Here is a 14,699-nt window from a genome sequence, read left to right on the forward strand (position 1 = left end):
AGGTTCCATGTCTATTAGAGCTGAGGTAAGCTGTGCGAACAAGCTGACCTAACAGTTATGTCAGTGTGTCACATGAAATTTAAATGTTGAACAAAACACACCTCACCTTCTTTGGTCTCACATAAAAATTAAAGTTTCAAAATACAGGCAATACCATCCTCTGCCTCTTCTTCTGATTCATCAGTCCTAGCCATAGCAACCCCATCCACATCCCCAACTGAAGTCTGGTCTCCTGTGCAGCTTCTTTAGCACTTGCTGAATGAAGTTGTCTTCTGCAGTAATGTAGCTCCTGCAGCACCTCCAGAGCTGGAGAAATTCAATTCTAAGCCTCATGTGTCGCATGAAGACCCAAAGTTCCAGGCAGCTGTCTAGTGATATAAGAAAGAGCAAAGCACCTCAACATTTAGGAAAACCAAAGCCCAGGAACAAATACAACTCTCGTAAGAGTTTACAACATAGGCCTTAATTCTCTTATATGAGAGCATTTAAAAAAAAAAGTTACTTCCCCACACAAAACATTTAACAATCCAAATTCATATTGAAGTCATCAACCACAGACCAACCATAACAGACACATGGTATAAGTGACGACAGCATGTAAAGAGAGAGGGAAAAAGAGAGAGAGAGAGAGAGGAAAAAAAAAAAAAAAAAAGAATCACGCGTTTCAACTTCTCCATGGTGTCAATCTCCATCAGTTGACCAGAAGCCACTGGCCATAAACTGCTGATCCTCCGAGATGATTTATTTGCTTTTCTGTATCTCCCAGACTAGTTCATCAATACCTCACTGCCGTCTTTGGAATCTCTTTGGCCTTCTCTTTGGCCTTCTTTGCCTTGTTTGGTCACTCCTCAACTCTATCATTTGGATTCTAAAGATGATCCAGAGTGCTCTCCTCTGAGGCCTTCACATGGGTTTTTATTTGGATGAGCAGACTGTCCACTTTCCACAGCTTGCTTCTATTCTGCATATAAATTCTCCTCTGCACTTGAGTGCAAGATGTAACGTCCTCCTGCATCTTCCTGATAACTGGAAGCAGGAATTGCTTGAAATCTTCCTTAGACGCCAGTGCTTCCACTTTCTCCAATTCTGACTGTTTGGTGATGACCAGGGGCTGCATTTTTCCTGCTACTCTAGAATTGCAGTATCAATGTGAGCAGAGAAGCAGCAACAAAATGGAGACCCAGCTGTCAACCAAAGCTCTGCATGTGGAGGCCCCTTTCATAACATGACTGTGCCTCTGTTTAAATAAATTTTTAGGTCCATGATGGAGGTCTTATCCCCAGGGTACAATATCAGAAAACCAAAACTTAGATAATTCTTGTGTTCATGTAAATGCTCTGCTTGGCCAGAAATGGTAATATATCTAGCTAGTCAATCCCCAAAGCCCAAGCTAACTCTGGGCCTCTCCCCTCAAACAGGATTTACTCTGTGGCCCCAGCCAATAAGAGATTTTCCATTTGTCTCTTCCTTGTTCTTTAGTTGTCCTACAAAAGCTTCTTGCCTTCCACCTCATTTTATTGTTCTCTGACACTGTCTACTTCATGGAGTATTAAATAAAGTTTGTATCAACTCAACTGTCTTCTTTAATCATCTTTAACACCTCTTTGTGGACACACTGATCATAGAAACTATTATATCCTTTTCTATATCTTCTTCTATTTCAGTACTTCTATTTACTATGTGGTTGCCACACAATACCCTCAATAAATACATCATAGCCACGAGGACCCTCCATGGACAGTCATGAGGATTATTATCATCATAAATTTTAAGCCTGCTATTTTAGCAGGGACCAGGGCTGCTTAGCAATATTTTTATGTATCCCTGAAGAGTCTCCCACCATTCCCTACAGAGGATATTTCAGACTTTTACTACTCTTAGTGAGACCTCTACTCTGTCCCAAACTGCTACTCTCACAGCAGTTTTATCTTCTATTCACTGAGAAAATAAAGCAGCAGTTCTCAAACCTTAATGTTCATGAAAGTTAATCTAAAGAAAAAGGCAAAATAAGCTCACAGCTCAACTCAATTAATGTCAGATAAAGCATATTTATAGCAAGCCTACTGGATGACTCTGATACTGAAGCATGGTGGCTGCGCTTAGAAAAACACTACCAAGTAGAACCTGTATCAGTTCTCTACTTGTACCCCAAATGTATCCTACAGAATACACAGAAGAATGGAAGAAGTATCTTTTTCCAAAAAAATGCTGAAGATCTCTAATACAAGGACCAAAGTGAAATTCTGCTTGTTTCTTCCATACCTAATACTATGGGGATATAGTATTAATAATTTCTAATTCCTAAATTATCTGACAGGTGTCACACAGATGACTGAGGTCTGGTGCCCACCTCCTCCTCCAGAAACTCTAGCTTCTGGCACAGTCCTCTCCCAGTGTTTCAGGCGATCTCATAGGCTTTATTCTCTTGGCAGCCACACTGTTCCACTAGATACCCCTCAATGTTCAGCCAGGTAACGCAACCACCCATGCTTCTTTTGTGGGCACAACAGTTTCCCTTGCTGGCTCTACCTTGTGCACTACCGTATAGTGTGCCATGATGGTGTCTACCCAAACTACACTTTTGCTCCAGAGGTGTCACATAGGCACAATTGTTGCACACCAGTGGTTAGCATAGGTTTGTTCTCCTGCTGCCCTGCCATTGTTCTCCCAGAACCTGACTTGCTCCATATGGAGCTCATAGTTTATCGTAGGTTTTTCCTACACAAAGCAATTCTCCACTAGTGGCCACCCTAAACCCTCTTGGTGTGTATGCCATGTAGTAAAACATGATAGAATGAAGAAAGTAGCTCCCTACCCATCGTGTGACATAACAGTAGCGTAATGTTGATAGTGCCCTGTTGTGTCACAAAGTTTAATGAAAGAGGTCTTCTGTGTTTTTAATTAAAAGCTTTCTATTTAGGACACAATCATGTACCCAAGGGCCTGAGAAATAGATATCACTAATAACTATAGCACTCTATTCTGACAGCTTCAGATGCTTTAAATATATATTAAGACGTATTAATATGCTATGTATTTAGCATAGAATATTTAACATACATATGTATTTAATAAAGTATATTTATATACTTAATATACAGCTGATCCTTGAACAATACAGGTTTGAACTGTATGGATCCATTTATACATGGATTTTTTCCGATAAATACAATAGAGCATAGTAAATTTATTTTATTTTCCTACTGATTTTCTTAATAACATTTGCCTTTCTCTAGCTCCCTTTATTGTGAGAGTACAATATATGATTCACATACAAATTATGTGTTAACCAACTGTTTATGTTATGAGTAAGGCATCTGGTCAATAGTACGGTGTTAGTAGTTAAGTTTTGAGGGAGTCAAAAGTTACATGTGGATTCTCATCTGTGCAGGGGCCGGCACCCCTAATCCCCATGTCGTTCAAGAGTTGTATGTAGATATGTATGTGTGCTTTTAGGCAAATCTACCTGAACCCTGCAAATGGAACTCTATCAGGTCATATCACATTTACTCAGTTATTTCAGATCCAGGGAACACAGGTTAATTTCTTACCTAGAAAGTACCTCAACTTTCATATAAATAATCTCCTAGGCTGGTAAACTCTTAAGCCCTATTTATCAGGCAACTCTGAAACTCTCAGAACTGAGCCTACTTCAGAGTTATTTGCAAATTCTTTTTCTTCTTGGTTATCTAATCTATCTTTGCCAAAAATACTGTGAGGAAAATGAAGGCGCTCTTACTGTTTTCCTCTCAGATCAGTGAGGATAGAAAGGCTCACGAGTGGTTGAGGTGTCATGACTGGGACCTCAGAGAGAGTGAGTGAACTCTACTGTGATTAACCTTAAAGCTAATGCTTTCTTTCCCAAATACAAGGCTGCTTGAGCATTCAGGCTCTGGGGTAAGTCTGAACTTACAGCCCACTCTGTCAATTGTTGGTTCCTGGGAATCAATACATGCCTCAGTTTCCTAAACCTTTAATTCACTATCACTATCTTATCTACTTCTTAGGTTTGTAGTGAGCTTTAAGTGAAATAAAATAATGTACTTTGGTTGAAGTAAAATGGAAGAGCTCAGTTGAGTGCTTGCATATCGTGGGTACTCAACAAAAGTCACTTGTTTTTGTCACACCTGTCTTAGAGAGCTAGAGTCTCATTTTGTATGCAGAGAGGCTTTATACACTTGCCATATTCTAATACATGGGCGATTGTCCAAAGATCCATTTGTAACTAAAGCTAATCCTGTAAGTATAGCTGTATGTAGTATAGCAAGATGTAACCTGAGTGTTACCATTATATAAAAATGCTGGAGGGCAGCCCGGGTGGCTCAGTGGTTTAGCTCCACCTTTGGCCCAGGTTGTGATCTGGAGACCTGGGATCAAGTCGCACGTCGGGCTCCCTGCATGGAGCCTGCTTCTCTCTCTGCCTGTGTCTCTGCTTCTCTCTCTCTCTCTCTCTCTCTCTCTCTCTCTCTCTCTCTCTCCCTGTGTCTCTCATGAATAAATAAAATATTTTTAAAAATTAAAAAAAAAAAAAACTCTGGAGACCCTCCCTTTCCCTGTGGTCTCACAGCCAACCTGGGCTCAGCCACTGCTGACCATCTGGTCTCTGATAGGGCTTAGAAAGAAACATAATGTTTCCACCTTGGCCAGGATTCACCCTCATTATATTGTGCTTTCAGGATGCTTAGGACAGTGCTGGTGTTGACCAAGTTAACCTCACCCTGGAAACACGCACATGAGAACAAGAATGAGGAATAACATGATGCAAACAACTGCCATGATGGTTGCCTTTAGGGCTGATTTGTTTGATAACATAAGTCATCACTGTTCACCCGTCTTCCAGCTTAGGACAAACTTGCATTGAATGACGGAGTTCAGCAAGAATGATGGGATGAAATTCCTACAGAGATCACCAAAATAATACACAAAATTTAGTATAAAAGTAAGAATTTTTTTAAAGAAGGAAGGGAAAATCAGACCAACTACAAATCCTTGTCACTATTTCACATATATTTTGAAGTGATGAGTGGAAACAATAACATAATAGGATGGTATCTTTGAATCCTATAGGAATTTTCTATTTGGGGGTGCCTGGGTGGCTCAGTTGGCTGAGTGTCTGACTCTTGGTTTCAGCTCAGGTCATGATCTCAGGTTCGTGAGATAGAGCCCTGCAACAGGCTCTGTGCTCAGCACAGTCTGCTTGTGTCTCTCCCCCTGCTCCTCCCCATTTCCTCTCCCTCTCTCTCTTTCTCAAATAAATAAATAAAATCTTTTTTTTTTAAAGAAGGAATTTTTCTATTTTAAATTGTAACAGGTGCTAATTCTAAGAGCACCAACAATAATACTATTACTATGAGCAGATATAGAAATAACAAGTAGTAGATGTTTCCTCTTTAATTTCTACCTGACTGCTAGTTAAGGGGGTCTCTACTAAAGAACCAGTTTTTATGTAAAGTAACATGAAAACTTTCTGACACTTGAAGCACCATCTAACATGGATACCACCCGGCATTGCAGATCAATATCAGTAAAATATAACAAGCAAAAATGCCATGCTGATGTTACTTTCTTTATCTACCCTGTGGCACTTTTGCATGAAGAGGTTTTCACTGGTTAATTATTATAATATTTTGTGGCAACAACTCCTCCATCCAGTTTTAATTCTCACACTCTTCCTATCTCCACACACCTACTGCAAATGTCTCTGGTCAATAGACCATTTATTTTGTAGTTAGAAGATACCAAGTGAAAGTGTATGAATAATAATAGATCAAAGAAGTGTATATAATTAGAATGTTTCTGTGTATCTTTAGCATGGATTTTACCAGAAGCCTTTAAGATACCATAATTAAATACTGGTTTTCACTCCTTATTCTTATTGTTTTTAGCCTACATAGAGGTCTCTGCAACTAAGTAATTACTGCCATTTGCTTAACTTGAGTTCATTTATTGCATCATAATAGTAGATTGTATATTCTCCATCTTTCTAATATACAACTTTTATAGAATTCTTAATGGCTTTGCATTGTAAATAAGTTAGATAAAATATTGATCAAAGGAGTAATCTGGTACCAAGGATTAATGTTAGCAGAAAACTTTGTGCTGCAGTTACGAGTACAGCATGACTACAAATCAAATTTGAGCTAGTATCAACGTTGAGCAAGGAGGTACTGGTGTAAAGAATTGGACTAGACTTCTAGTATCCAATCAGGCATGTAAGAAGCTGGAAGCTGCCACTGTGTCTTAACAATTAAAAAAGCTGAACAACCTGAAAAATCAACAACTCTTTTTAGATCCATCAGACAAGTGAGGTCACAGGGCGAATCTCTGTTCCCAAATTGAAGAGACTGACAGACAAATACAGAGAATCACAATTTACCAGAGCAGAAACTCATGAGCAGAAGCTGCCTCCAGATCCAGTGCCAGGTAAATAAACTTGAACTGTAAATGATGAATTTGTGGAGGCTTAATGTGAACAAATCTAGGTTAAAAACTTCAGAGAGATCCAGCCAAGGGGGACTCACACACTTCTGTGAATTTTATCTCCATTAACCTCAACCGGGTTCTCATAGTGAAAGCTAAGAAAAATCCCCCCTACTTCCATCAGGAAAAGGGGGAAGAGAACCATTTTTAAGTATTTAAACAGAGAGTTCTGTTCCTCTTAACAAGGTCTGTCCTTAGTAGAAACTATATAACCAGAACCTAATCTGCTGGGATTTATTAAAGTCTAACTGATGAGAGTAGGGAGGGAATGCCCAGCTCCAGATCTCTCTAACTTTCTACACAGGGGAAGGGAAATACCCAACTCCAGCCCACTCTAACCATCTTGTTCCCCAGAATGGGGAGGCTAGGAGGGAGACCAAGGGACACATGTGAAGTCCCTGGTCCAGAGGGACAGGCTCACTTAACACTGAGACCTCATCATAGGACTACAGAACACCTCCCCTCACCCAAACCTCTCTACCATGTTACTTAAGGCCTATGTGCAGTAGTTCCTTTTACCCAATACATCGTGTTCAGTTATCAAGAAAAAAAATGACAAGATATAGTAAAAGGAAAAAAAAAACAATTTGAGGAAACAGAGCAAGCATCAGAACAAGACTCAGATATGGCAAGGATGTTAGAACTATTAGGCCAAAAATTTTTAGAAAACTGGGATTACTATGCTAAGGGCTCTAATGGAAAAAGTGGACAGCATGTAAGAGCAGATGGGCAAAGTAAGCAGAGAGGTGGAAATTTTGAGGAAGAACTAAAAAGGATTGCTAAAGATCAAAAACACTATGACCAAGAAGAATGCCTTTGATAGGCATAAGAGTAAATGGTCATGTCTGAGGAAGGAATTCCTGAGCTGAGAATCTCTTAATAGAAATCACAAAGTTAGGGCACAGTCGTTGGGTGGCTCAATGGTTGAGTGTTTGCCTTTGGCTTAGGTCCTGATCCCAGGGTCCTAGGATCAAGTTCTGCATCAAAAAGAGAATAACTCCCTCACCATGTGAATCCATTTTATTTAAAGCTAGTGTGTCCTGCTTTTCCCTCTGCCTGTGTCTCTGCCTCTGTGTGTGTGTCTTTCATGGATAAATAAATAAAATATTTTTTAAAAAATCACAAAGTTAAAAATGAAAGTGAAAAAAAGAGATAAAGAGAACATCCAAGAACTGTGGAAAAACACACAAACACAGACAAAAAAAAAAAAAAAAAGTATGTGTAATAGAACTTCCAGAAGGAGAAGAAATATATAAAGGAACTGAAGAAATATTTGAAATAATAATCAGCGAGAATTTCCACAAATGAATGTCAGGCATGAAACCACAGAATTAAAAAGAAGCTTAGAGAATACCAGACAGGACAAATGCCAAGAAGTGGGCTAAACACGGAATTATTATTTCATTCCAAACCCACCACAATAGTTGAAATAACTGTCATCCCCATTTTACAGCTGTAAATTCTCCAACATAACATGGTCTTGAAACCTAGGTTTGTCTAAAGCCCTAACTTAAACAGTGAATAGTATTGCCTCCAGATAATATCAGCTACTATTTTTTGTTATTTACCATGTACAGATAATTACTCTAACTCTTCAAAGTATATCATATAATGTCAGTATAGTCTACTGTATCTACAACCTTGTGAGATAGTTGTTATTATGTCTACTTTACAAATAAGGAAACTGAGGTTTAGAGGGGTAAAATAATTTGACCCAAAATACTTAAACTAACATTTGTAAGAATACAGATCCTTTATTTTTAACCTGTAAGTTAAGACTTGTATTTAAACTGAAGGTTGTAAGGCAAGATGTTCACTCAACCGTTCTAGTATTTCTTGAGTTCTGCTTACCATTTACATAGATCAGCTTTACTGCTCGGGATTGGGAGCCAGTATTAGGAGAAGGGAAAGAGCTCAGCTCCTATATTAATCTTGTGATCTTAAAGTATTCTCTTTGTGCCTTGTTTTCCTCGTTTACAGAATGGGCATGATACTAGTAACCTGTTTCGAAGTGCCATTGAAGGGAACATTGAGTTCTTTGTTAGAAAAATGTACTTATTTAAGTCATCTCTACACCCAAGGTGGGGCTCAAAATCACAATTCCGAGATCAAGAGGCATATGCTCTACCCACTGAGGCTGCCAGGCATCCCAGAAACACTGAGTTCTATCATGTAACTTGAAGCAGGGCATTACATGTATTAAGTGCTCAAAATAATAGCTGTCATGACTCAATATTTTTCTCCTTAAAATTATTTTTTTAACCCACACAAACACATTTTAGAAAGTAATTGATATTTCAGTCATAAGTGGGAAAACAATTTCACTTATATAACCACATGGAAACCTGAAAAATAAATACAAGTAAAACAATATTACTGAATTCTGTTGCCACCCAAGATTTCTGAGCCTAAGAATTGTTCTGTGCTTGTTAACAGGGGAGCTTTTGTGTTAGAGAGGTGAAAATATGCTAACACTAACCTGAGACCTGCTCAGAGGTACTCAGAAGGTCAGGGAAAGGATTAGAAAGAGAGTAACTCTCTCACCATGTGAATCTATTTTATTTAAAGCTGGCATGTTACCATCCTTTAAAAACAAAACAAAACAAAAGTTCTTGCAATTCCAAAATTTGGAAAAAGAGCAGTATAACTGAACATCCCCTTTTTTTGCTGGAAATCATACCTTTTACTATAAACATATATGGAAAGTATTTTTGTTCTTTTAAAACCATAGCGAATATTTTGAGGGAATCTGAATTATAAATCATCAACAAAAAGTAAGGAATGTGAACTCATAACCTAAGCCAGACAAAGCTGGAGCCTTCATCATGTGAAAGGAATAGCAATGATCTCTGCTCTGAAAATGAGGTGTTATGAACTGATGTCACCACGTGAATTAAAGAGAGGACCTTGTCAAGCTGTTCAGAAGTGACTGTGCATTTAACACCAAGATGATAAAGTCTGCTTCTGCCTCAGAAGCAGAAAAATTCCAAATAACAGAGGAAACCACCATCAGAGGTTATTCCAAAGCTTAGTTTCAACAAAAGGTCCAACCAGTCTGGCTTTGAAAGGCCTAGAATTGCCAAACACCCTGATGGGGCAAAGTATATTAGGAGCAACATGAATATGTAATAAAAGTGGCAGATGTGAAATAAGCAATGATCTGGCTTGCTCAAGGAATAAGGGGACATGGAACAGCAAAACAGGAATGACTTTGAGGTCTGATCCTTGTGCAGCCTCTGGCCCTGGGAGGGAGTACAAGTCCGGACAAGTCAGTGTACTCTCTTACTAAACTCCCTGAGACAGAGACTACAGATCCTACCTCCAAAGTCTGCTGTGAGGGTAGATGGAAATAAAGTCTGTAAAGGACATGACCTACACTGACAATTCAAGTAGTTGTGGAAGAGACACAAATGCAATGTGTGGACATTTTTTGAATCTTGTTTTTGAACAAATTGACTACAGAAATAGAAAATTGAGTTAGTAGATAAGTATAAAACATGGACTGGGTAGTAGATGCTATTAGGTAATAATTGCTAATATCATTAGCAATGGTATTGATTTTTTAAAGTCCTTACCCTCTTTGAAAACAGAGTTATTTACAAGTAAAGTGATAGGGTCACTGTGATTTGCTTTAGAAGACTCAAACAAAAAACCCAGTGGTATTAGATGAAACAAGAATGGCAGGGGCACTTGGGTGGCTCAGTAGGCTAAGTATTTGCCTCCACCTCAGGTTATGATCCCAGGGTCCTGGGATGGAGCCCTGCTCATTGGGGAGCCTGCTTCTCCTTCTCCCTCCACCCCCACCCCTATTCATGTTCACATTCTCTCTTCCTCTCAAATAAATAAATAAAATATATTTTTTTAAATGGCAGAAGAGGATGGGTCCATGTAAATTCATTACGTATTTTCTCTATCTTTGTGTGCCTTTGAAAATCCCCATCCCCTACAGAAAATTTTAAAATAAATAAGAGACACCAACATCAGTCAATACATATCCTTTTGTTTTCACTGTGAATATTATTGTCATCGCACAGTCAGTGGAGAACTTCCTGAAGGCTTAGGCAGAAATGCTTGGCCTACACAATAAAAGGAAGTGCTTCTACACAGAGAAATCTGAAGACCATCAGAAACCCACAGAGAAGGAAGATTAACGTAAGAGAGATGGGGGAGAAACAACAATAAAAACGAGGTTTAGAGCAAGAAGAGCTGACTGAGAGTGGTCTAGCTTGGAGATAAAGGTAGAAATTAATTTTTTTGGAAATGGAATCAGACTGCTGCCAATCCCAGAAGAAATCCCAAACCATATCTTGGTTTAAACTCGGGTCTTTCTTAGTCCTAAACCTGTGCACATTTTACTGCAGCCGAGCTTATGTTTTGTTTTTTTCATTATTCTTTTCAATTGCTTCTTAGAGAATAGCTCTTTTTAGGGCTTTATCTGATTATGGCTTTGTCAAGAGGAAGGGATCAAATATTTCCTAACCTTTGAAGAAGTCAATCACTAAGAAGACAGCTTTAGGACCCTGGTAACCAGATAGATGGATTCAAGAAATCCCCAACTGATCTAAGGAGCGAGGACAGATAAGAAGGAAAGGGTTTTCAGGGATGGCTGCAGATAGAAAGCGAGCAAGGTTCTGGATTACTCAGGAAATATATATAGGATAAACATGGAGTCACAAAGAAAAGCTGTCAAAGTCAGTCTGGAATAGATAAATATAAATTTGAAATTAATGTCTCCATTTTTTTTTAATCAAAGGGCAAAGCAGTACATATACCACAGTTGCAGTCAGGCTCAAATGATATAAAATATGCACAGCACTTCCAACAGGCCCAGCACACCAGCAAACACTGGGTAAGTTTAACAATTGCTAATATGCTTAAAGCTTGGTTCACTATTCCAAGCAATTCGGGCAAAAACAGATGCCTTTGATCCATAAATGCAGCTATGGGGGAGACACTATCGATTTTAAAAGCAGCTCAACAAATCAAAGGTACATCGTTCAAATTTATATAAAACGACCTCCTCTTTATTGTCAACTGTTAAATTATAATCTCAATGACTTTTTGTCAATCCTGAAGACCTGTCAAAGGACCCGTTCAACTCAGCATTATTTTTTCTAGCGTATTCTAATTTCTAGGGTCTAGAATTCGATTCGAAAATGTAATTTCACTATTCTTTTGTAGAATTTTTTTCTAGTTTCCTGATTTTTTTGCTTTGTTTTGTTTAGTGCTTTTGGCTTATAGATAGGAGTAGCCTTTCCAACAGAAAGAGTGATATGAATGTTACCGGGAAAGGTCTGGATAGCCACAAACATCTTCTTTCCAGGTCTGGCCACAACCATAAAATCCCCACATTAGTCATCCCTTTGAAGGCATGACAGGCTTCTGCTAAATGTAACTATTAGCTGGGAAAGCAAACACGTAAAGGCTCCTCCTTCAATTGCTTTACCAATTTCCCCAGCATGCATTCACTGATTCATTAGAGAGTTCAACAAAAATATTACTGAATGGCTGCCGGGAGATGGGATTACAAAATTGAATGAGCTACGCATCCAGCCCTGAGGAGCTCATTTACCAAAGGACTCGCTAGGTATCAGGGTTAGGAGCGCCACCCCCGGAATCAGACAAACTGGATTCCAGCAGCAGCTATGTCATTCTCCAGCTATTTTCCCTTGAGTGAACTCCTCTGTGCCTCAGTTTCTTCAATGGCCTATGCTTTCAGTAAATGAGTTAGTATGCGTAAATGCTTTATCAAGTTACTCATAGTGAATGAGTAATGAATATTAGTTATTATCAGTACTGTTATGATTATACAAAGATGATGAGAGACCATTCCTTACTACATATGCCAAGTACTAGGGTTACGGATCCGGGCAGTGCCTAATTGTGCCGGGGAAATGTAAAGACGTCTTCCAAAGAGATGAAAATAAATAAAAAAATAAAATAAAAAAAAAAAAACAAAAAAAAACAAAGAGATGAAAATAGAGCTAAGTGTGGAGTCAGGGCTTCCTCAAGGGCAGTGGGGGGAAGAGCCTCTGAGGTAGTTTAAGACCATAATGTGTAAAAGAAATAGGATCTTCAGTGCCACTGGAGAAAAAAAAGATATTAGGTAAATATGAAAGGGCTGAAGGGAAAATTGTAGGGGTTTGTGAAGGGCTTTATGCACCAGGGTAAGTGGCTTGGACCTGGATCCACAGATACAGAGTGTCATTTGATAAGTTTTAGAAGACTGATAAAATCATATTTCATTTTTGAGAAAAATCACCCTGTCAGTTGTATGGTGTAGAGTAGTGAAAGGAGTAAGTCATGACCATCTATCATTTCGAGCCATGTGCAGGGCAGTAGAGATAAAATGCAAGTTTGAACACAATTCCAAACTCAAGTCGGTAAAACACTATGTTGTATCACAGGGCCGTCACTCATACCAGTGTCCTGGGAGCCACGGTAGGAAGTGCCCCTCCATGACTGCCTCCCTCTCGGTGTCCTGCCAACCCCCACACAAATTCACTCTGTCACTAAGTCCAATTGGTTTCCAATCCTAAGTCTCCCTCTGACTTTGCTCTCTGCTTGCCATCTGAAGCCATGGGCTTCACAACATCAGGCCATCACCCTCTCTCCCATGGACTACTGCATTAGTCCTTTCTTGTACTCTTGCTAAGCTCACCTAAATTATCCTTACAGACTGCCACAATGATATGCTAACAAAATTTGATCATGTCACCCTCCCGGTTAGCATTTTCCAGTGGCTTGCCATTACTTATAGGATAAAGGATAAGCTTAATTATAAACCAATTAGATACCTCCTTCTCCGTCCTCATTACAGCCACACATCTCAAGAATACCAGTGGCTGAGAGATTTTGTTTGTTTGTTTTGCTCATATGCTAAGGATCTCTGGTTTACTCTCTGCTTCACATATGTTCTCTGCATCATGAAATCAATCATATCCTTTTGACAGAAGGCCCTAAGCTATAACAACTACACAGAGATATTTGGTTGATGTAACAAGGCTTTCAAAGCCCTCTATAATCTTTCCCCAATTTATTTCCACTCAATTTATTTCTTCCACTCAAATCACACAGATCTACACATTGTCCTTTTGTGAAACATATCTTACGCTTTGCCAGTTCAAAGCTTCCGCTCATGCCATCCCTCTTGTGTGGAACCCACTGCCTCTTCCTCTATTCCTTTCCAGAACATAAACATTCTCTACATGTGTCCTGCTCTGTGAAGTGTCTGGGTCACCTCAGCCACAGGAATCACTCCCTTCTCTGAAATGACCTAGCACTTACTATCTTGGTCATTCATTTGTAGCAAATCATCAGTTCCTGTCCTGTGATATTCCTAGGTTATTGTACTCAACTATTATTTATCTCCAGCATTGTTTTGTAACTTTTAGAGTATTTATGCTTTCTTCCCTGAACTGGATTGTAATTTCCTAAAGCTAGGACTTTGAGTCCAATATCACTATCATCTTTTAGGCCCTACATAATACCTCACATATAGTTAGCATTTAGTTAGTATTTGTTCATTGACAGGTTGGCTGATATTTCTACAGGAAAACATTACAGTTGGAGTTCACCAAATAGAAATTGATTGAATTAGCAAACGTAATTTTTTATGTACTAAATGTTTGGATTTTAGGAGAACTGAACATATCAATTAGTTCTTTTATTAAAATTTTCTGAGAGAGCGAAGAATTTATCTGCTTTCTTTGTAAAAGAATTCCTGAAAGCCATAGGAGATAGTATGGGACACAATTCCTGGTTGTTATACCACCTGCTGAGCAGAGAAAACTTTCCCTTGGATGAAGAGAGAAGGAGGGGGAGTGAAGAGGAGAGGTGAGAAGGAAGAAGAGATGGGGAAGAGTCAGGGAGAAGGAAAAGGGTGAGGAGAAAAAAGGGTGGGGTAGTTAAAGAGGAAGGAGAGCAGCCAGAGAAGGGAAAGTTTCTCTTCTGATTTAATTAGTGGGCAAAGCTCCTTCCAAAAAAGGATCTCTTTTCTAACTAAATCAGTTTTGATCGCTTTCTTCCTTAAATGTCTCACGTGAAATATAAAGTAGATTTTTCAGTGGCCTGGTCAAGGCTATCTTTGAAGGTCATTCTGATGGCTTAGAAGAAGGTAAGATTGCAGGCATGGAAGGCATGTCAAGGAAGAGCCAAGGGGAGCCAGAACTGCTGCATTGGAAAGAGGGAGAAGGCTTTGTAAAAATTTCACAGGTTAA

The 14,699-nt window shown here is 39.0% G+C and overlaps 1 protein-coding gene across 4 annotated transcripts in view; it reads right to left on the reverse strand.

The window, feature by feature from the left end:
• The window catches only part of DTHD1 (death domain containing 1), a 75,454-nt gene that overhangs the window by 9,720 nt on the left and 51,035 nt on the right, over positions 1-14,699 (reverse strand). The window contains exon 8 of one of the 4 annotated variants that reach the window (XR_012021981.1): positions 107-368. The exons of 2 other annotated variants lie outside the window; for them this stretch is intronic. The gene's annotated coding sequence lies outside the window, so the exon portion shown is untranslated. Of the gene's footprint in view, positions 1-101; positions 369-14,699 lie in introns of all 4 variants that reach the window. One more of the 4 variants, XR_012021982.1, reaches the window with a different exon arrangement.

The sequence above is a fragment of the Canis lupus genome, chromosome 2, assembly GCF_048164855.1.
Source record: "Canis lupus baileyi chromosome 2, mCanLup2.hap1, whole genome shotgun sequence".
Lineage (NCBI taxonomy): Eukaryota > Metazoa > Chordata > Mammalia > Carnivora > Canidae > Canis > Canis lupus.